At 40.0% G+C, this 21,194-nt stretch overlaps 1 protein-coding gene and 1 long non-coding RNA gene across 2 annotated transcripts in view; one reads left to right on the top strand and one right to left on the bottom strand.

Moving 5' to 3' along the window:
* FRS2 (fibroblast growth factor receptor substrate 2) overlaps window positions 1–21,194 on the top strand; it is a gene marked incomplete in the record, with an annotated part of 1,814,279 nt that overhangs the window by 152,410 nt on the left and 1,640,675 nt on the right.
* Window positions 9,846–21,194, bottom strand: part of LOC122815481 — a 285,904-nt gene continuing 274,555 nt past the window's right edge. The window contains exon 3 of the long non-coding RNA XR_006366957.1: window positions 9,846–9,942. This is a non-coding gene — a long non-coding RNA (uncharacterized LOC122815481). The remainder of the gene's footprint in view (window positions 9,943–21,194) is intronic.

Genomic DNA, 21,194 nt, shown 5'->3' with positions numbered 1-21,194 from the left:
AATGCCTCTAGTATGTGCCCAGATAGAGAACCTTTTCCATTTGCTGGAATAAATCTTTCTAGTGGATGGCTTATGAGAGGACGACAATATATAGACCACTTCGGTGAAAAATTATGAATTCTGACTAGCAATGGAAGTGGAATAGCCAGGCTGTCAACCGGAGTGTCCTCAGAGAGGGGTGGAACTGTCCCGACATGTGTGTCAGTAAATCTGGTAGAGGGTCCAGAATCCAAGGAGTGTCCACAAGGTATGGTTGAAGAAAGGGGAACCAGACTTGACGAGGCCAGTGTGGGGCAATCACAATCATTCTGCTTCCCAAGGATTGCGCTTTCTGAATCGCCCTTGACAGGAGGGGAAATGGAGGGAAAGCATAAAGCAGGCCAGAGGGCCAATCGTAAACCAGAGCATCCCTGGGTGATTCCCCCTGTGGGGGGGATCAGCGTGAAGTAGTTGCTGCATTTCGCATTGAGAGGGCTGGCAAAAAGGTCGCAGCAAGGCTGACCCCATCTGCTGAAGATTCGCTCTGCAACCAGGCGATTCAGGGACCACTCGTAAGGCATAAGGATCGCTCTGCTTAGTCTGTCCGCTATTACGTTGGACTTCCCAGGAATGTGCATTGCCACCAGAAACCATTGGGAAGCTATTGCCCAATGCCACACTAGCATAGCCTCTCTGCATAGAGGGTAAGACTGGGTTCCCCCTTGCTTGTTGAGATACCACACTACTGACATGTTGTCTGAGTGTATCGCAATAGTCCCTAGAGGAAGAACTTTCTGAAGTGCCTGCAATGAAAAAGCACTGCTCTCATCTCCAGGACATTTATATGCAAATGTATCTCATGTTCCTGCCACGTGCCTTGGACTGCCCTGCCGAAATAATGCCCCACCCCACCCCATCTGGGAGGCATCTGTGGTCACCGTTATAACAGGGACGGGTGGAACGAAGGGCTTTCCCTCATTCAAATTGTTGGTGCACAGCCACCAACGGAGTTCCTGCTTGCACCTGTCTGAGTAAGATGGGATGAGATAGTGGGAGTCTTTGGAGAGACCACTGGACAAAGAGGAGCCATTGAAGAAGTCTCATGTGTAATCTCGCTAGAGAGATCAACATGATAGTTGCTACCATGGTCCCTAGGAGTTGTAGATCCAGTCTTGCCTTCACTTGTCTCAGGAGCATCAGCATGTGTATTTGTTGTTGTAATACTGTGATCCTTTCTTGTGGTAAGAATGCTCACATTCGAATGGTGTCCAACTCTGCTCCTATAAAGATGACACGCTGTGAGGGAAATAAGGCAGATTTTTCCCAGTTTATTGTTATGCCCAACTGGTGACAGACTGATGTTAGTGTCCCTGGTCTGAACTAGTTGATGCCTGGTGGGGGCGGTAAGGAGCCAGTCGTCCAGGTACGGAAACACCTGGAATCCCTGATGTCTCAAGTGAGCCGTCACCACTGCCATACATTTGAACACCCTGGGGGCTGTGGTGAGACCAAAGGGCAGGGCTCAAAACTGGAAGTGACTGGCTCCCAGCCAGAAGCGTAGGTGACTCCTGGATGCTCTGTCCATTTTGACATGGTAGTAAGCATCCTTGAGATCGATGGAGCACATCCATCCATACCTCCTCTCCCAACAATGGGAGAATCGATTGCAGTGTGACCATACAGAACTTGGACTTGTGTACGTAATTGAGTTGACTGAGATCTAGTATGGGTCTCAGGTCCCCTGTTCTTTTCGACACCAAAAAGAATCTTGAATAAGTCCCTAATCCAATTTGGTCTGAGTGGACTCGTTGGATGGCTCCTTTTTCTAGCAGCTACGAGACCTCTGAGGCTGCTTGATCCCTTTGACTGGGTGGAACGTCTGGGATTTTTCTGATTGGCGGGGGGTACTGAAGAGAATGGAATGAGGTAACCTCTGGAAATTATCCGTAATACCCATCGGTCCAGTGTAATGCTCTCCCAGGTTTCTGGATATAAGGAAATTCGACCCCCGACTGGCTCCGGATAAGCGCAGTCGGGCACACCCTCAGAAATGAGAGTATGGAGAGCCACGGAAGGAGTCATGGTCTCCCAAACTGCAGGGGCCCCCTCGGCCTCTGGGGCGATGTCTCCCTGAGTAACCCCCCCTCCCCTGCCTCTGGGGGGGGGGGGGTCACCTTGTGCGGCAAGAAAAAACCTCTGATTTCTTGAACCACACCCCCCCCCACTGGGCCTTGGGATAAGGTCTAGAAGGAAGGGAAAAATGGACCCCTACAGCAGACAGGGTCTTTTTCCCTCTTGCTCACACCTGGTGAGGGTGTCTTTCACTTTGGTCCCAAACAAGGAGGAACCGTCAAATGGGGCATCAGTTAAGGAAGACTTGAAGGCCTCCGCAAAGTGACACAGGTGCAGCCAGGCTTGCCTTCTAAGGGTAACCCCTGAGCTTGCTGCCCTACTCGCTCCCTCAGTTGCATACGAAATGAGCCGCATGGATGAGTTAGCGATGGAGTTGAGGGTAGAAACCTGGGCGTTAACAGTCTGAACCACCGTCTCAGGTATGTTACCCGCAACTCTGAGGAGATCTCTCTGGAGCCGAGTGAAGTGAGACAAATAATTCAGTGACCGTAAAGTGAAGGTTGCTGAAGATAGGGTACGCTTCCCATACCAGACCATGGTCCTAGACTCCTTGTTAGGAGAATGGACGGATGAAGAAGACTCTGCAACTTCCTTCTGGGTGGCTACCGCCACCACCATGGCATCTACAGGGACTCCTTTTGACAGAAACTCTTTGCCCTGGGGTGCGGACAGGAATTTTCGGGACGCCTGGGCACGAGCTCCACAGAATCAGGGTTTTCCCACACTCTTCGACAAATGAGGTCAAGAAGTTCATCGAAGGGTGGAGACACCCAGGAGGTGGAGGGTTGAGCACCAAAAGCCTTAAGGAATACTGACTCCTCCTCGGAAGGAGCTTTAGAGGGCCAGTTTCCTCTTTGTTTCAGTATCTTCAGGATATTGGAGAAGGAAACATCATCAGAGGAAGACTTGGGGGACCCTTCCGATTCCTCGAGGTCAGTATTGGAGGTGAGAGACTCATCCTGAGAGTCTATGTGCTTCCTCTTGCACAATTTCTTTCTAGGAGGCTCCTCAGGCACAGACTCTGGGAGACCCTCAGAAAGTTGGGGACCGCTTGTGGGGGTATCCTTAGGGCCTGGTGCTCTACTGTCCATGGATAGGTGAGTGTCAGAAGGTCTCACCGGGGTGGTTGGGGACGGAATGACCGACCCGGGTGATGTAGCTGACAATCTGGCCAGCGCAATCCGCATGGCCTCGAAGGAAGGTCCCCCTGAGTTAGAGGACTGACTGGCCTCCAAGGCCACAACTGGGACCAGGGTCCCACGAGCCAATGCACCGAGTGGGAGACTCAGAACCGACAGATGTCCCAAAGTATCCCCCCTCGGGCCCGACCGAAGAGACCCGAGTCTCGAACCCTGTGGATGGAACCGACATGGTCGGAGCCGAGGTCGGCACCGATAGACCCAGAGGGGGCATCAGAGCCGGCGCAGGAACATCACTCGGAGCGGAGCATACTGACTCCGATGACAAGGATGTGTTTGGAGGAGGAATCATCTAAACGGTCATAGGAACCGGCTCCGGAGCAGAGTGGGTCGGAGCAGAGAACAATTTAGCCAACACCGGCGACTGCAGGAGCCTCTGCACCACCCTGTCAACATCCAAATCAGAAAGCCTGGAGGATTTGGAGGAGAGCGATGGAGATTGGGATCTCTTGTCAGGTGAACCATGCCTCACACTGGGCGACCGGCTCCGAATGGGTTCAAGAATAATAGGAGCTGACGCCGATTCAGTTAACACTGATACCTCCTGCGGCCCCGAGGAGGTAGAGTCCAAAACAGTAATCTTCTCCGAAGGCTCCGAAGTGGCAGATAGAGCCGGAGACCTTTTCTTACCCTTGCTAACTATATTTTGTCTGAGGACTAGAAGCAGAGTCTATAACTTCCTCAAATGATGGTTTTAGAAATCCCTTTAATATCAATTTATTTTTCCTCTCTTGGAGCACCCTAGGACTGAGCAAAAGCTACACGACTCCTGTAAATGGATGGCTCCAAGGCAGTAAACACACACAGAGTGTCCATCCGTGATGGACATCTTATATCCACATTTGGAACATTTTTTAAAGCCAGAAGACTTATGCTCCTTCTGATCCTTAGACATTTTATAACTAGTGCTAGCGAAACCACCTAAACACAACCTACAAAAAGGGCGGGAATAACACACAAATTAGAAACACCAGAAAAACAGTACCTCTAACTGAACCCGTTCTTCTAGGGAACACACAGATAAACACAATCACACAAAAAAGTTTATCTAACAGAGGGGAGGACTAGTTCCTCTAACTAAAACGGACCTAGCCCGCTGGAACAGTTAGGGATACCAAAAACACAACTATCACACTCAAACACAGCGACAGCAACAAGAAATAGCTATCAAAATAGCTTTTGGGGATGAACTATCAAATTTCTCTAAGAGAAATAGCAAAAAAGAAGGTACTTAGCCACAGCCAAGCGAGACCATGTCCGAGCTACACAAGCAGCAAACGAGATCTGGGGATATGGAGCAGTGCACCATGGGATACCCTCTTAGCCCAGCCAATGAGAGACTTTGAGCTAGTAAAATCGGCCGAGTCGGAGCTGATATTCGGCTCCGAACCCACGGGTAAGAATGCAGGCGAGATAGGACTACATAACATCAAAATTTTCTAGCTACATCCCTTCAGCAGATAGCCCATATAGTTAACACCTTAAAGTTGTGATTTAATCTTTGCCTCCTTTTAATTTACAAAATTGGACTGAGAAAACAAAATGCATAGAGTCATATAGCAAATCAAAAATGTTAATACAAAATCAAAGTAATACTGTAAGCAAGACTCCTATATTTCTGTAAATTAAAACGTGAGATTGAGATGACTCTGTCATAACCCACATTTTGACATGTTTAGACTAATATATGCATCTCTCCATATATGACCTCAATGCTCACATTCTTACAACAGGAGAAACACTTTTTGATTAAACATCAAAGTATTATTTCAGGCTTCTTTTGCTTACAGCACACAAGAGATGCATTTGTTTTAAGCTAATAACAAACATACATTTCAGGCTTGTTTCGTTTGCAACACAGACAAAAGTCGCCTCAGTGTACCATGTCAGACACCAGATTTTGAAATTTCCTTCTAGCCAAGAATTTGAGCAAAATACAAATTCTAAATCATTGTACATCTTAGAGGAAGGGCTGAACTTATTTTAATTTAATATATAAATAACAAAAAATATAAAAAAAGTCTTTATAAGGCAATGATTCTCCAAGCTTGAGAACTGTTTTGGATGCAAGAGAGAAAACCATGTGTACATGCATGTGTGTAATTAGTTCATCTCTGTATGTCATAGCCTTTAAATGCACCAAGATAAAACTGCTTGGCTGGTATTGCTTCAGCAGTTGGCCAATTTCTAAGCCCAGAACTGTAACATATATCCTTTCCTCACAAGGAAGGTTGTACAGCTGTGCTCCCATGTGTAAGTCTAAGTGGAATGCGGGCATCAAACTTCTGTAGGGTGCACAGTACTGGCCTGATGTGCACCCACAGCACAAATGTGCTACACCAATCCATTTGTGGCTTGTGTTTTCCTGCATTGCAGCTTGCCTTTCAGATCTAGAAGCAGAGGACTAGGGTTTAATGCCATCAGTTGCTGTCAATCCGGGGTTTTTCTTCAGTACCACTTGCACATTCCCAGAGCAAATCATAATCTGACTGTAGTCCATGCTCATGTTTAGAAAGAGGCATGTGTGCCTTGTAAATGCAACATGTTTAACAAGGTACTTGCTTTCCTAGGCACAACATCTGGTTCAGTAAGTTTGCCAATGGTACCAATGGGGTGGTGTGGGGTATCATTTCTCATATACATGACCAGGGACTCCTGAGACAATATTTGGATTCATTATAGCAATAACTGCCAAGGATAGACAGTGTAATGCCAAAAAATGCAGTATCATGCACTTTAAAAACATCCTAGGGTATCCATATGCAATTACTAAAGTTTGTTGGGTGAAGAATCTGTGTATTTTAATGTATATTCTGACATGAATTTTAATGGACATCATCTGTTACAGGAAGGTGTTATTGCCTTTAAGGTAACATTAGACATTGCTTCACAAGCTGTAACACTAGGGTTTTTGTTCCATTACACAGAACTGCTGTTAAGACAATTGTATGCCCTTTTGTGTACACATCTTGGATTATGAGACTAGAAAAGGTACCATAGTCAAGACAAGAATGATCACAGAAGTTGTTAACTACTTCCAAAGGGAAAGGCTGAACTATCTTTCTGTTTACTCTGTTGGCTAAAGGTTAATACAGTGGGTCTTATTTTGGTTTATTAATGTTTGGAGAATAACTGGGCCACAGTGGTGCAGTGGTTAGTGTTGTCGCCTCACAGCAAAAGGTTCTCTCGTTCGATTCCCGTCTGGAGCGCCTTTTCTGTACGGAGTCTGCATGTCCTCCCCACGGTCGAGTGAAGTTTAAAGACATGCAGGTAGGTGTGTGCATGAATGGATGTGCGATCTTTGAAGGTTGGGCATTGGGCTGGCAACTCGGCACCATAAAAAATCCACTGCCAATCATTAGCGGACTGGAGTTCCGTTGTGGCAACCCCTAACCAGGAAAAGGCAAAAGATGTTACTAATGTTTGGAGAATTAACGGTTGGCTCTTTCACTAGAAATGCTGCTGGTATCATTGCCTAGGTCCAATACACACTTCCTATGTTCTCTCTCTTATTTTTGGACTGGTAGAGTATAGAACATCTTTCCACTGCATGTCTGACAGAGGGAATTTAGTACAATTCAAAAAGGCTTTGTGTGAGTGGTTCTGTTAACTGTTTCATAGGAGGTCTTTCTTATGGCAAGCTCTTAAATTGCCCCCAGTGGACTTTTGAGTTTGTAATTCAAAGACTGAACATAAAATGTAAACATGTATTCAAAGCACTGCAGAGACCATGCTGTGACATAAATGGGTACAGTCTGCGGTGCTATGCACATTTTGATGTTTTAGTCCTCCTTCAGGAGGCACAGCCTTAAATAATACTAAGGCACACTGTCTTACCTTGCTGTGTAAGTAACCTTTTAGTCAGTTCTCTGACTTGTACCCACCCTAGCAGTGTATGTTGAATCTGGCACTCGGCAAACCATCTACATGTCATTCATCTACATTTCAGCTGCAGTGACAGTCAGCTGACAGATTCTACTTCAGACTCATGTCTGACAGCAATGCAATTCATACACTGTTGAAATATATTGGCTCATAGTGGGGATGGCATTTCTAAATCTTGTTCCAATAATGTACTGTGTGTGTAACATGCTTCTGGAATTCCTTGTTGTTTTGCTTTTTAATTTGAAAGACAGTTATGAAGATGAAGTGAAAGTTTCTAAACAGGAAACAGGTGAGTTTAATAACCTCTTGATGCCAGTTTAACTTGAAATTATAATAGAAAAATAGTGCTAGCCAAACAAATCTAAGAAAACAATATGTTATGACATAAAAGAATTTAAGAAAACTGAAAGTACTGTACCGTAAAATAGCCACTTGCTTGATTAACAAATAAATATTTAGTAAGAAATACAATAAGAAGCATCAGTAAGTGCTTCTGTTCTATATCCAGAACTTCTTCACACTGATATTACTAAGAAATTTAGATAACTGCAAGATCTGCTTGACTGCATATTTAGAAAATGGGCAGTGGCTGCTGGCAGGACTGGCTGGGGACAAGGGGAAGGCATAGGATGAAGCTGCTGATGGTCAGTTCTCCTATCCTAGGGGAAGGCTAGATATCGATGACTGTGAGCCCTCTGGTGGTGAAGGTTCATCCCATCAGGACATGGGGGAGTTGCATTACTATTATGACATCTTTGCACTAGCCACTCCCCCTGTTAGGGATTCTGACTTGTCCATTCATTCATGAATGCACCTAGCTCCACAAACAACCTCCTATTAGATGTCTTGCTCCTCAGGGCATAACTAAAAGCATGCTGAAAGGTCTTCTTCCAGAGAAGTTGGGGGCCATCCAGGGGTCTTAAAGATCAACTGCAGGATTTAGCTTTGGTTCTTAGTGTAAGATAGGGAGCACATTTGGAGGTTTTGTGCAGTTTAACAGGAAAGAAAAGACAGAAATAAAAAGATCTGCATGTTCATATGAACACATTTGCAAAACAGCAAAGTATAATAAAATACTTGTTCTTAATGTTATTAGGCCACATTTTGCAAAGCAGGGGATGAGGGAGGCATACCATACTTGCTATAACCACTCCACTAAATTGATAGTAAAATTTATTCAGGAACACAAAAAAGTTATTTCATCACTGTGGCATATGACAAGTAATTTGCCAGATACCAAATGCAATCTATGACATTCTGGTTTGCACATTATCCTGTGGTAGAAAAACATACCCATATCTCAATATCTGATTATTATTCCAGAGTCAGAGAGGAACATATTGCCAAACCAGTCAATGGACTGCTATGTCATCTGGTACAAATTCTGTTTAGTACAGGAGTATCAAAAAAAGGTTCAACTGTACAATGATATGACAGCAAACACTGTGGGTAATCAGAACAAGCTTCTACTTTAGAAGGGTAGTCGCTTACTTGCATTGCATAGCACATATGTTAATTTTCAAAAGTACATTATTCCAGTTTCAAGACATACATGACAAAATGCCTTTTCAGGAAGAAAAAGTTTCATATCACTGCTAGTCGCATTGAAATACATCAGTTTAGTCAATTAAGTACTGTATGGCCAGTCTTTCATTATGTCACAGCAGGAGGTTGCAACTTCCAGAAAAAATTGCCAGGGTGTCGCTATGCTTACCAACAAAATAAAACTGAATAAATAATGTTTTTCCACTATGAAATGTCATTTAACATAAATAGTAAAAGGGTTGGTTATTCCCAGCTCATTGAGGTTTTTAAAAACAAGTGCTTCAAAAAATTCTCCAACATGTTTCAGTAATGATGCCACTGCTTAAACACGGATGTCAGGGCTTTACTCATATAATTTGTTATATTTTTTTATAGACAATTGTTATGAAACTTGAAACATGAATTAGGACACATTTGATAAAACAGAATGAATTTGTGCTTCAGTGACCACATTAAACAAACACAAATGTCATCACTAAGTCTTCTTTCTCTGATTAACCACATAATGCAGTAAAGGCCCACAGCAGAACTGAAGCCTAACCCAGCACTCGTACTGCAAGGCATCAACACTCATTCTACACAAGGTGACGTTTCCAACTTCACTAAAATATGGTAAGCCCTATGATGTAAGCACTGCACAGATTTCTTTTTGTGGGGACAAATCCAACTGCAACCTCCAACAACCCCATTATATCTTACAATCAACTCCAAGGTCACCAACTCTCAGCAAATGGGAAAGCCTACTTTTCCTACTAAAATCTTATTTTCAATTAAAACTAAAACATTTCCCTTTTATGGCACCTAGCAAACTGACTTTCAAAGAATGGCACTTAAATTAAGCCTGTACAAAACTGAATTGTCCTCTAACCAGAAAATGTCACATTTTCAGTACTTGATAAAGTAAATTATATCTGTGAAAAATAACAGAAGCCTAATTTACTGAAGCAAACATCTGTAATACTTAAACCTTTTACTGATGTCTGTCACCAGTACATATTCATAAAGTCACATACAAATCTTTTATTGATGTCTGTCACCAGTATGCATTCATAAATTCACATACTCATTTTGTTTTATAACAAAGTACAAATTTTACACCATACCTCATCTCCATGTATATTAGCGACATACTTGAAATTTGGTATTCCAATGGTGTGCTCCTGTGGAAATCTTCCAATGATAATGACCCAAAGATCTCTACCTTCAGAATTAAAACAGATTGTTAACTAACATTTTTATATTTTTATTTTTCTACAAAACAGACAAAAGGACAGAAATTTAAAGGATAAAATTTAACAGTCATTTTTGTCCTTGCAAAGCACATGTCTCTGAAATTCTAATATGATAAATTAATATGCTGGTAAGTTGCTAGCAAACAGCCATCTAAATGTAAATCACAACTTCGACAGATTTTTAAATATCTAATCTTTGCAAGTACCACAAACAGTTTATCAATGAATGACACCAGTTTCAACACAACTGCCTATTAATTAAAACAATTCAGAGACTTACTGCTTTGTTTAAACAATCTAAATCTAACTGTGTAACAATACAAAAAAATAAATTACAATAAAACTGCACCTATGACAATTAATAGAAAAACATTGCAAACCACAGTCACTTCAATAGGAATCCAAGACAAAGTTAAAAAAACATCAAACTTTTAATCATATTGATTAGAAGTTTAATTACTTTTAACTTTTGAGTTTCGGATTCATATTGAACTTGCTGTGCTTTTCTTTAACTACTATAACTGTTTAACTGCTTATAAGTAAAAGTACCTAATAAAACTAGATTATGAAGGTAGCAGAAAAAATGGAGCTGTTCTACAAAGACTGAAATGGGTTAGCACATGAAAAAACATGTGAGTTAGTAATCCAGGTGCAAAACTCCACTCAGAGCTCAGCTTAGCAAGTATGAAAACTTAATTGTGAAAGCACTCTGTGTTCCTAAGTAACAAGTTTAAGCTGCCTTCTTTGGAGGTTTATACTATTTGCGGTACTCTGACTGATCCTTCTGTAGAACCAAAACTTAATTTTAATGATTAACACTGAAGTAATTCCATTTCACAGTGGTGTGAATAAGACCTTGGAAGCTTACAATCAGCATGACATCAACATCAGAAAGATTCAGAGAATCCGTACTTAAAGATGAAATGCTTGGCATCTAATGCAACAAAGGATCCCAGGTAGCATGGATTCAAATAGAGGGAGGGCATGCAAAGTGCAAATTAATGTTTGATCTATTTAAGAAAACAAAAAAATAGGATCTAAAACAGAAGAACCTAGAGATCTTCTGCTAGAGCATCTGTAATGACTTGTCAGCTCAGAGTTTTTTTAAACAATACCAAATCTGACACCAGCCATCAGACTAAGATATACCAGATAGGAAATGATTCTTAATTTTAACTGCAAATTGTTATGCTTTTTTCTTTTGTTTTCACATATGTTTTCTTCAGGAGGTGTAGTTTATCAATGCATGTGAAAGCATATACATCCAGAATAGGCAATGAAGCATAACACTTTGTGAACTTTAAACAACCATTTCAGGTCCATTTTGGGGCATTACTGGGGTTGTCACTTATTTCTGGTTAAATGGAAACTATCTTCTCCACATTTCTCCCTGTAACAGTTGGTATAGCTCAAGGAACCACAAGTTCCTTAAATCACAGCTTAAACAATACTTCTCACACCAAGTGGTGCTCTAGTAAATCCTTTAAATCCCAGCTTAAACAAAACCTCTCACACTTGTGCTCTTGCTCCACTCCCAGCTGACCCACAACCATTCCAGTCTCTAGAATGCTGCAGGAATACATGGATAACTTGAATTGTTTAACATAACCATGGTTGGAAAAGGAAAAATGAAGCCATATGCATGTGAGTTTGTGCTACCATGAAATAAAATCCCTGCCCATCTAATATGACTAGGCAGACCTTATTAACTCATAGTAATCAAACTTTACTAAAAGTTGGTACTCCCACATACATGAATGTTTATTTCTGCAAAAAGCAGCCCCCCCCATTAAAAAAGCATTAATGCTACTACTATACTGCATGAAGAAAAAGGTAGCAAAAAGCAATGTACATTAGCAATAGCAGTTCTAAGTAAGATAAAAAATGATGATTTCATTAATGAATTTTATCAATCATTGTCCTTTAAAAAATATGCAAGTGAAAGCATTATTGGTCAAACAAAACTTCACAATAATATCAGTACCAGGTCTAATGTCCCCACTGGTTAACTGGATTTGGGCAGGGTGTTGTCTTACCTCAGATTGAGTCATTCTAAACCTAGGAAACACAGCCCTACTCATATTTTCTTCATTCTGGTAATGGCACTTCAAATGGCAGCAGCACCTGTGAAGGCACAAGGCCAAATTCCGAGCTGGTCAGATAGAGATCAAGGTAATGCTCTACCTTATGAGTGACTCATAACTGGATAACATCCAGGGTGTGTTACAGTACGACTAATACAATTTGACATCTGGCAGAATTTCAGTGAACACCTGTCATCCCAGACAGGGATCATCCATTTTGGCCCCCAGTGCAGACACAGGTATCATGATCTACAGAAGCATAGGTCCTACCTGCTGGTTAAGTAGGTTTATCAGGTGGCATCAAGAAGGCCAGAGTTCTACAGTGAGTATTTCACACACACACACACACACACACACACACACACACACACACACACACACACACACACACACTTATTTTAGTCATATTAAACCTGGGTTGCACAACTGAAAGTATTTGGTAGAAGAAATGTGTAACTGCAAAAGCAAATGTGCATCTATAATGTTATTATAATGCAAATTAAATCATAAACATATCTGTAAACAAAATTCCATTTGTATACAAATATATGGAATGTTTATGTGATAACATAATTGCCTGTATAAATACAAATGTATACATAGGAGTAAATAAATATATGTAACTATGCATGTACACATCTAAGTTACAGATATATACATCTGCATAAGTACTATTTTTTCACATATAAATATGTATTCATACACAAACCCCCAAACATATTTAGGTTGCCACATAATTTCATTTTTACGGTATATATTACCTTAGTTAGCAGATGAAGTACATGCACAAATTTTCTGTAAAGAAAGGATTTTGTTTGTGTAGACCTGACAATACTTACCAATATAATAATTGCATAACAGCCATTTCTTTCACTATTTTCAATTGCACATTCAAGATGGCTGAACTCAGTGAGGCACCACACCCTAAGAAGAGTGGAGGTTGCAGTATCAAGTGAATGACCAGCACTTAGTTTAATGAGAAATGACCAGTTATTAAACAAAAAATTGTCAAAACTCACATTGTCCTGGAGTATGTGTAGTGCATCAAGCTGTAACACTAAATATCTTTTGTTTAATGAAGGCTGAATTTAAAGGAAGAGAAAAATGTCATTTCAACTGTTACATTTTCATGCACGTTTATAGCTTCTGTTCCTGTTTGAAGAAAAGTCACAGACTGCTACTTGAAATTGCAGCTTAGGTATGCAAGCCATAATAGTTTGAAGTAGAAACTACACTGAAAGTTTATAATAAGCTTCCAGAAAACACCTTTTCACCAAACAGACAAGCTGTGCACACATACAAAAAGTGTAACACTTTTTAACTTGCACTAAAGGAAATAATTTGGCACATGAAAATTCAAATATGAACAAATATTTAAAATAACAAATATATTAAGCAATGGCAACAGTAACTGAAATGCATTGCAGAGTACTAGCAGTCACATCAGAAATGTTAAGGAAAAAAGGGTGAGATATAGGTAAACAATGTTCTTATGTCTTCTTAGGTTCATAGGTTCATAGGTTCATACTAGGCTATCTGCCCAAGGGCATTTATAAGCCTAGCCCATAGTTATGTGGCTTTCGCCACCCCTTTAGTTTGAATAAAAACTATGCCTATCATTTTGCTGTGCCTCTGTCAAGCAGTGACACTGAAGTAATCCCTGGGGTATATCTGCAATCTCCCATCCATTGGTCAAGATTCCTCTTGAACAAGGCCAGAGAGGTGCTCTGCCTCACATGTACCGGGATTTTGTTCCACAGCATAGGGAGTCTCTGGGTGATGAATCTGTCCCTCCAGCACGCTCTATTTATAACCGTGTCAAGGTTTAAGTCTCCGCCCTTGTGGTTCTGAGGGATCTAGATTTTTGAGGTGAAGCATATTCATCAAATCTGGGTTTGACATGGCCTTATATGTCAGGCACAGGTCACCTCTGAGCAAGTGGTATGAGACTGAATAGAGCTGGAGTTCTTTCAGTCGGGCAGCATAAGACATATTTTTGAGACCCTTTATCCTTTTGGTGAGGAACTTTTGGGGCCTTTCAAGCTGCAGCAGGTGTCTGGTCAGATACATTCCAACGGGCATTGTTCTCAATCATAGGTCTAATAAGTGATGAGTACACGGGCACGATGACCTCCCTTGATCTAGATGTGAATCCCTTCATGATCAGGTGGGTGATATAGAAGGTTTTCCTAACTACTTTAGCAACATGAGTGTCAAACGAAAGGCTACTGTCAACCTGGGTCCCCAGATCTCTGATGACTTTTTCTGTGGTCAGTGGATTGCCACCTATATGGTAGCTAGGGGTAACCTTGTTTTTCCCGAAGGGTATGACTATGCATTTGTTGGCGTTTAACTTCAGGCCATGGCTCTGGCACCAGTTATCCATTTCTGTGAGGCCCTTCTGGAGGATATCTGTGTCAGATGTGTTTTCGACTATGGCGCCCAGTTTGCAGTCATCTGCAAACTTTGTCAGCCATAACCCTCCTGTGTTTGCTTGTACTTCAGAAAAGTAGATGCCGAACAAGAGTGGACCCAGGACTGAGCCCTGTGGGACACCACTTGTGACAGGCTTTGAGTCTGACATGGCTCCAGCAACTCTGACCCTGTGGGTTCTGTCACTTAGCCAGTTTGCAACCCATCTTGTGATGTATGGGTTTACATTCAAGCTGATGAGTTTTTCGATGATACCTGAGTGGGGTATTGTGTCGAAGGCCTTTGCCAGGTCAAGGTAGGCTGTATGGACTGCCTTTCCCTCATCTCTATCTAGAAAAAGAGAAAGACAGCATACAACTCCACTCAGCAAAACGAAACAATCAACATGATTAGTTGAAGGCACTGGTTAAATATGAATAAAGTAATACATATATTATTCTGTCTCTAGCTGATTTTATTACTACATATAACTGCAAGATTATTCAGAAAGAATGGTAATAGAAGGCTTGAAGCAATTTCACTACAGTACAGCAACCAAATCAAAAAGAAATGTAAAGTAATAAATGCAGTATTCTGTCTGATTTTATTATATCCTAGACTTTTATTTTTTGTAATATAGTTATTGTGCTACCTAGACTTTTACTTTTTGTAATACAGTTATTGTGCTACTAGACTTACTTTTTGTAATACAGTTATTGTTTTTTTTTCTTTAATATCCATCATTTCTTTTCTTTTTGTGTATTTTTTTTTCCTGTAAAAAAGCTGACACCCAAAATTTCCATTAGGTAGCACTTGTGTTTCCTAAATGACAAAGTTTCTTTGGATCTTTGAATGGCATTTATAAAGAATGTTAATAGAAAGCCTAAAGTGCTTTCATTGCAGTTTTGCAACCAAATCCATAGCAGGCAGAAATATGAAATGTATTATTTCTTATGTTTCTGTCAGTTGATTGCAAATGTAAACTACACCAAGACTTGACAGCAATACACACATTCTTTCCATGTATGTACAAGCACTTCCCATATCATTGTCCCCATGTATGCTTAAGCACATCCTGTACATTTTTAGTTCAATATAGAGGATTATTATTGGGTCACTGATCATAACCTGTTTACTGTGTTCAAGACATGGATGCAAAGACATTTTCCTAGAGAAGTGAATCTTGGCATCAATGTCAACAAGACATAATTAAAGGTTATGATCAGAGACCCAGTCATAATTCTTTGTAGTGCATGGAGCTTTATCTGCCCCATGTACTTCTAGTTACAAAATGCTAAGCGTTTTGCTGGCTTTCAAAGCTATAAAGCACTTGCTGAACACTGTCAGAAAGACAGTACAACACAGTCCTGTTATGTTTCAGGCACCTTGCCATGCCTCTCAAATGTCCAAATTTTGACAACATATGTTTGGTCTGTTCCTCATAAAATGTTTGGTATTCAAACAAATCACTGAGGACTTGAAGTCCCTAACTAATGACAGACATCTGAGTTTTGCACTTTGTATCCTTCAAAAAAAAAAAATGCAGGAGAACACACATTCTATTATTCTAACAACTTTCTAAGTTTATAAGAAGGGCCACCTTATTAATACAGACAGCAGGCAGAAACAGATCTGTTTTTAGTCTGCCACAGACTTTGGCTGATCAGTACTGGCAGATTTGACTGCGTAGTGCTATACCCGACCTTAACAAGTTAAGGAGGGGGTACTTAACATTTGTTAAGATCAGGTCTCGCTCTATTACAGCACTTACCTGATTTGTCTTTTTCAAGATATCAGAGCATAATCACTGTGCTCACTGAACTGCAAGGGGAAAAAATGCTTGGCCAGAGTAAAACTGCACAAAATTTAAAACCCTCCAAAGTGGGGGCTTTGCTCCCCCCACCCCCATAACTAAATATACCAACTCCGAGATCGCACTACAGTGGGGAAAGGGCAAATACCAGATGATGGCCAAGAGTTTTTTTTCTCCTAGGAAAATATTCGCTGTAGCGGCTATTCAATGGTGCAAGGTTTCAACAATGAGCATTTGGCAAAGTGCCGTTCACTGAAAAGGTTTTTCGCTGATCTAATACAAACTGCCCATCTTTGATATGCCTTGCCTTTTTCAATCTTTCCTAACTTCCCCTTTCAATTCTTTAAAGGAATTATCAGGTGCCCACTAAAGGATAACCCTATATAAAACATATTAAACACCTTTATTTTTTTTAAATAATAAAAGCTCCGGAGGATACCACTTGCCTGAAGTCTTTCAAGCGTGACTGTGGATAGCAGTGTTCATGTATATGAAGTCATACAAAGCTTAAGGCTTTCACGTAGTACTTCACATAAACTTAATGCTTATCTTCAGGCAAGTTATGTTTTTGCCATAAGCAGGAGTATTTATCAACCTGTCTTTGCATTTCCTTAGCCAGTGCAAATAACTTGCACTGACTGTATCTGTATATTAGCATGGTGGTGCTCTTTGTGGAAATCCTCTCAACTGTTCCTGATTTTCAGGGACGTCCTGATTTTGACTCAAATTTTAATTCTGTCCATCTTAATCCCTCCTAAAACCAGTGACTTTTGGAGGAAAGGTGGTGAATTACACTTAATGAATAATGACTATAATTAAGAGTTATAAACTTCTTTTACTTCAGAAAATATGTATTAATTCATATGCTCTGATTCTGTCAATGTTTCAAGCTAATAGCACTAATATTTTAAAAGTGTCCCTGATTGTCCTTGATTTTTGCTTGACTTGTCCCTGATTCTGTTGAAATTGGTCCCCAATTGGTTGAGAGGTCTGTTAAGCCGCTATGAATGCTGCTTACATTCAGAGTCAAAAAGATTATGTAGTTTAGGAACCTGTACCAATATCTGACTCAAAATGTAATACTATGGAAACTGTTAAATGAGCCTTGATCTCAACTCGAAATAAATAAAAATAGTGTGAAAATTATCTTAAATTGTGAGCATTCATAAGTGAGATGTGCTTGCTGACAAAAACAAAGCTGATTCCAAAATGGAAACAAACACAGAGAAAGAAAATTCACCACAGACTTTAAATTAAAATGTTAGGCATTGAGATGATTTAATGAGAAGCAATCAAACTGTAAATTAAATTTTTAGGCATCTGAAATTACTTAATGAAAAACAATACACACTAGTGTGAAGAGAGAGCACAAGCAATGTGGTTTGGATGGTCTTGAAAGCAAAAAAGTTTAACGCTAAGTGAAAACCTTTATGAATCCTATGATAGAGTTGAGGATCAGTTATTACAGTGATGGTGAAGCTTTTGGGCTCGGCATGTCAAAAATTCAGAAAATGCCTATCTTGACTCTGCTGGCGTGTCACCCCCCCACCCCCATCCCCAAACAAGAGAGAAACATTTCTTTACATGTTCATTTATTTAAAAAAATACAGTCCAATCATGTGTGCTGTTATATATTATACAAGTAAAAGAAAAATCGGTGACTTACAACAGAGAAAACAATATGCACACTAATAATTGGACTTAAAATAGTGCAACAAAAAAATATCCTACTTTTAATAGTAATTTTAAATTGAACTGAAAAAAATATGGAACACATTGCATTTGATTTGATTAACATCAATTAATGACTTTTTTGTTGCCGAGTTTTAATAGATAAGCATAGGGACACATATTCCTTGTATTTTTGTTCAGTTTCTTTGATAATCTGGGTGCTGGTGAATGCTGGTGTGTCACCCAAAATGTCGTGGCATGTCACCTTTGACACGTGTCATAAGTTCATCATCACTGAGTTATTGAAATACTATGAAACGGACAATACATGCTTTGTAGCAAAAAGTAACCTCCACTGAATTAGCAGTAATTAACAATTACTAGTTAGCTGGGTATATTAACTGGTCTTTATTGGACCACTTTAGGCACAATCAAGACTACAAGAGCAAGCATAAACACAATGTACATGTGGACAAAAGTTAGGGCAGCCAATCAGCTACTATGTTTTATGTAGCTAACTGCAGAAAAGCTAGGCAGACAGGCAGAATTTGCGCTGACAATGACTAGCATTCGGGACAGAATCTTGGTGCTAGGAGTCTAAAATACTGCAAAAAAAAACTATCATGCTTACCACAAAGCAACTGAAGTAGCAATGAACCCAAAGGAAAAACATGATCATTTACAAAATAAGGTCAGAAGAATGATAGATGTCTAACAGGGCTCCTACATGGAGTGGAAGGTATACAATATTTTTCCAAGTATATTCTGTACCACAATTTCCTAGATACACTTACAGTAGACCTGTAGATAGGTTTCTAGCTTGGTACCACACAAGCACTCCAAGACCACTATCGATCTAACCAAATAAGCCCTAATATTGTTGGGAATCAAAAGTGCTTTTCCTCTTTGTCTAGATTGGTTATGCAGGATAATCCAAGCTGAATTCAAAACTGCCCATCTAATATTAAGATTAACTCTGATATAGTGGCCGGAGTACTGCATGGTTTAAAACACAGAGGGGAAAGTATACCATCTCTCTTTTTGTTTTGTTTTTGTAACTGCAATAGCTCTGTCTTAGGATAAGCAACAACCAGGTGAGGCAGATAGGGGCCTCCGAAGATCCGTAACCCCCTTAGGCTGCCCTATAGCATCAGTAATGGAAAATGAATGCAAACATCTGATGTCTGACTAGAAACCAAAGCTTTCCAACATTTCAGCATTAAAGCAAATGTCCCACTGGCTGAGCTACTGCTGCTGAAATTTGGAAGAATTCAGACAGTTATTCGAATGGCTTTGAAAACAGATCATCTATTAGACATTTCCTCCATTTAATAGTAGGGAGTAATTTATGTCACTGGCAAAATGTTTAAAATATATCATCACAGCAAGCTTTCATTCAGAGAAGAAAATATTCAGAGAAAGCAGCAACCAGCTGTAGGGATAATGTTCCATAGTATATGAAGTCTCCACACACAATAGTGAATGAAACAAATGCTGATTTGCACTTGAGGTCACAACTAAAGCATTGAAGTGCTTTGTGGCTTGCATTCTAACAGTAGCAAGCCACTTGTAACATTTTTAGCAATTGGTTTGCTAAAGCAGCTGCAAGTAGACCTTTAAGGCCTTAAGATCTTTTTATTCTTTTGGTCATCAAGCCAGACAGAGGACCTTTTGGTCATGGACTAATGCAATGGAGCTTTTTTTATTTTCTTCATCTCACAGTTGAGGTGCATCTGATCAAGGAATGACACTGGGTATCAGCTGATCTAGCTACAGCTCTGAGGACTGTCAATTATGTTCAAAAATATAATTAACAAATACACAGTAATTCTGATACATCACTAGTGCAGAGACAATCAAAATATAATGAAACTATGCATCGTTCAATTTCAGGATACATGTTTCCTTTAAACACAAAAGATTTGCAGATGGTTACTGGTTTCCAAAGTCCAGCAATAGCTCTTTCTAGCTGTGCTAGAAACAAGATTTCATGTTGTTGTAAAAGCTTGCAAATATGCAAATATCCATGATACATATTTCAGTTAATGTTTGAGTTATTTTAGTACCTACCTGTTGAATTAATGTATTCATAGTTAGTAGTCCCACCAGCCGTGCCACTGAAAAGTTCTGTAACCAAAGCTGTGCCAACATGTACTTTGATAATTTGAAGTGTGTGCTTTTGCTCGAGTGTTAACATACAAATCTGAAATAATTTGTCCTTAAAAGCTGTATCTTCTATATCCTTTTCAAATCGATAAATGTTTGATAGAAGGGGAAATTCTTTGAATCTTTACCAGATTTTTATAACTTTTTGGAAGTAGTTTAGCATAGCTAAAATATACAGTTTATTATCCAATTAAACATCTGTGGTATTCATGTCCCAATATATTTGTAAGTTGTTTGCATGAATTTAATTTAGTCAGTTTAATAGCTTAACTGGTTACTGAACTGCCAGTCCTTTAAAACTGTTTAGTTATTTATTTACAATTGTTTACAGAGATGGTCCAAATGGGTGAAAGCCCATTTTCAGCAGAAGCCCAGGGAGAAAAGCTCCATAGCACAGTTGCATAGACTCAAAGTCACAAGTTAATCAGGTTTTGAGTGTTGTACATCAAGAGAGTGGAGGTAGAGATATACCACAGTTACAAAGTCTACTAGGCAGAAAGCACAATTTACAATTTTAAGAATAGCAGGAATCTAGAGTCTTACAACAATAGTGTAGAAACAACCATAGTTTATACATACACATTTTTGGTAAATTAATTACAAAGATTTTTTGTGTGTATGGTGGTGGATGAATACAAGTTAAAACTATTATCTTAGACATTGTATCAGGTTTAGCTTACTAAGTATAGACTGGTGGAGGGTAGTAGAGAAGATTATCTGGCAATATTTTACTTCAAGGCCTCCCCTTGCATTTTGCGCAGAAGTGGGCGTGTCGCAAATGATTAACGACCAGGTCTGCATATGTAATGAGCCGTGATTGACATGGCATTCAAACAACGCAAACAAATGGACTTTGTTTTGCTAAAAATAAAAGCCCACTCTTTAGAATTTTAGTTGGCTGGTAAGCGATTCAAATACAAAAATAATAGCTTTAGTCAACTAATAAATGGAACTTAGAAAAAAAAAAGGACACTTGCCATTTTCATATCCCCCTCCCCGACAAGGACACACTTGCCCAAATAATGGACTGCCCATAAAGGAAAACTGGTGCTAACCCTAGGTCGGGACAAGAATA

The sequence above is a fragment of the Protopterus annectens genome, chromosome 11.part0, assembly GCF_019279795.1.
Source record: "Protopterus annectens isolate FY-2018-M chromosome 11.part0, PAN1.0, whole genome shotgun sequence".
Taxonomy (NCBI): Eukaryota; Metazoa; Chordata; order Ceratodontiformes; family Protopteridae; genus Protopterus; species Protopterus annectens.
This window is presented reverse-complemented; position numbering and strand designations above follow the sequence as displayed.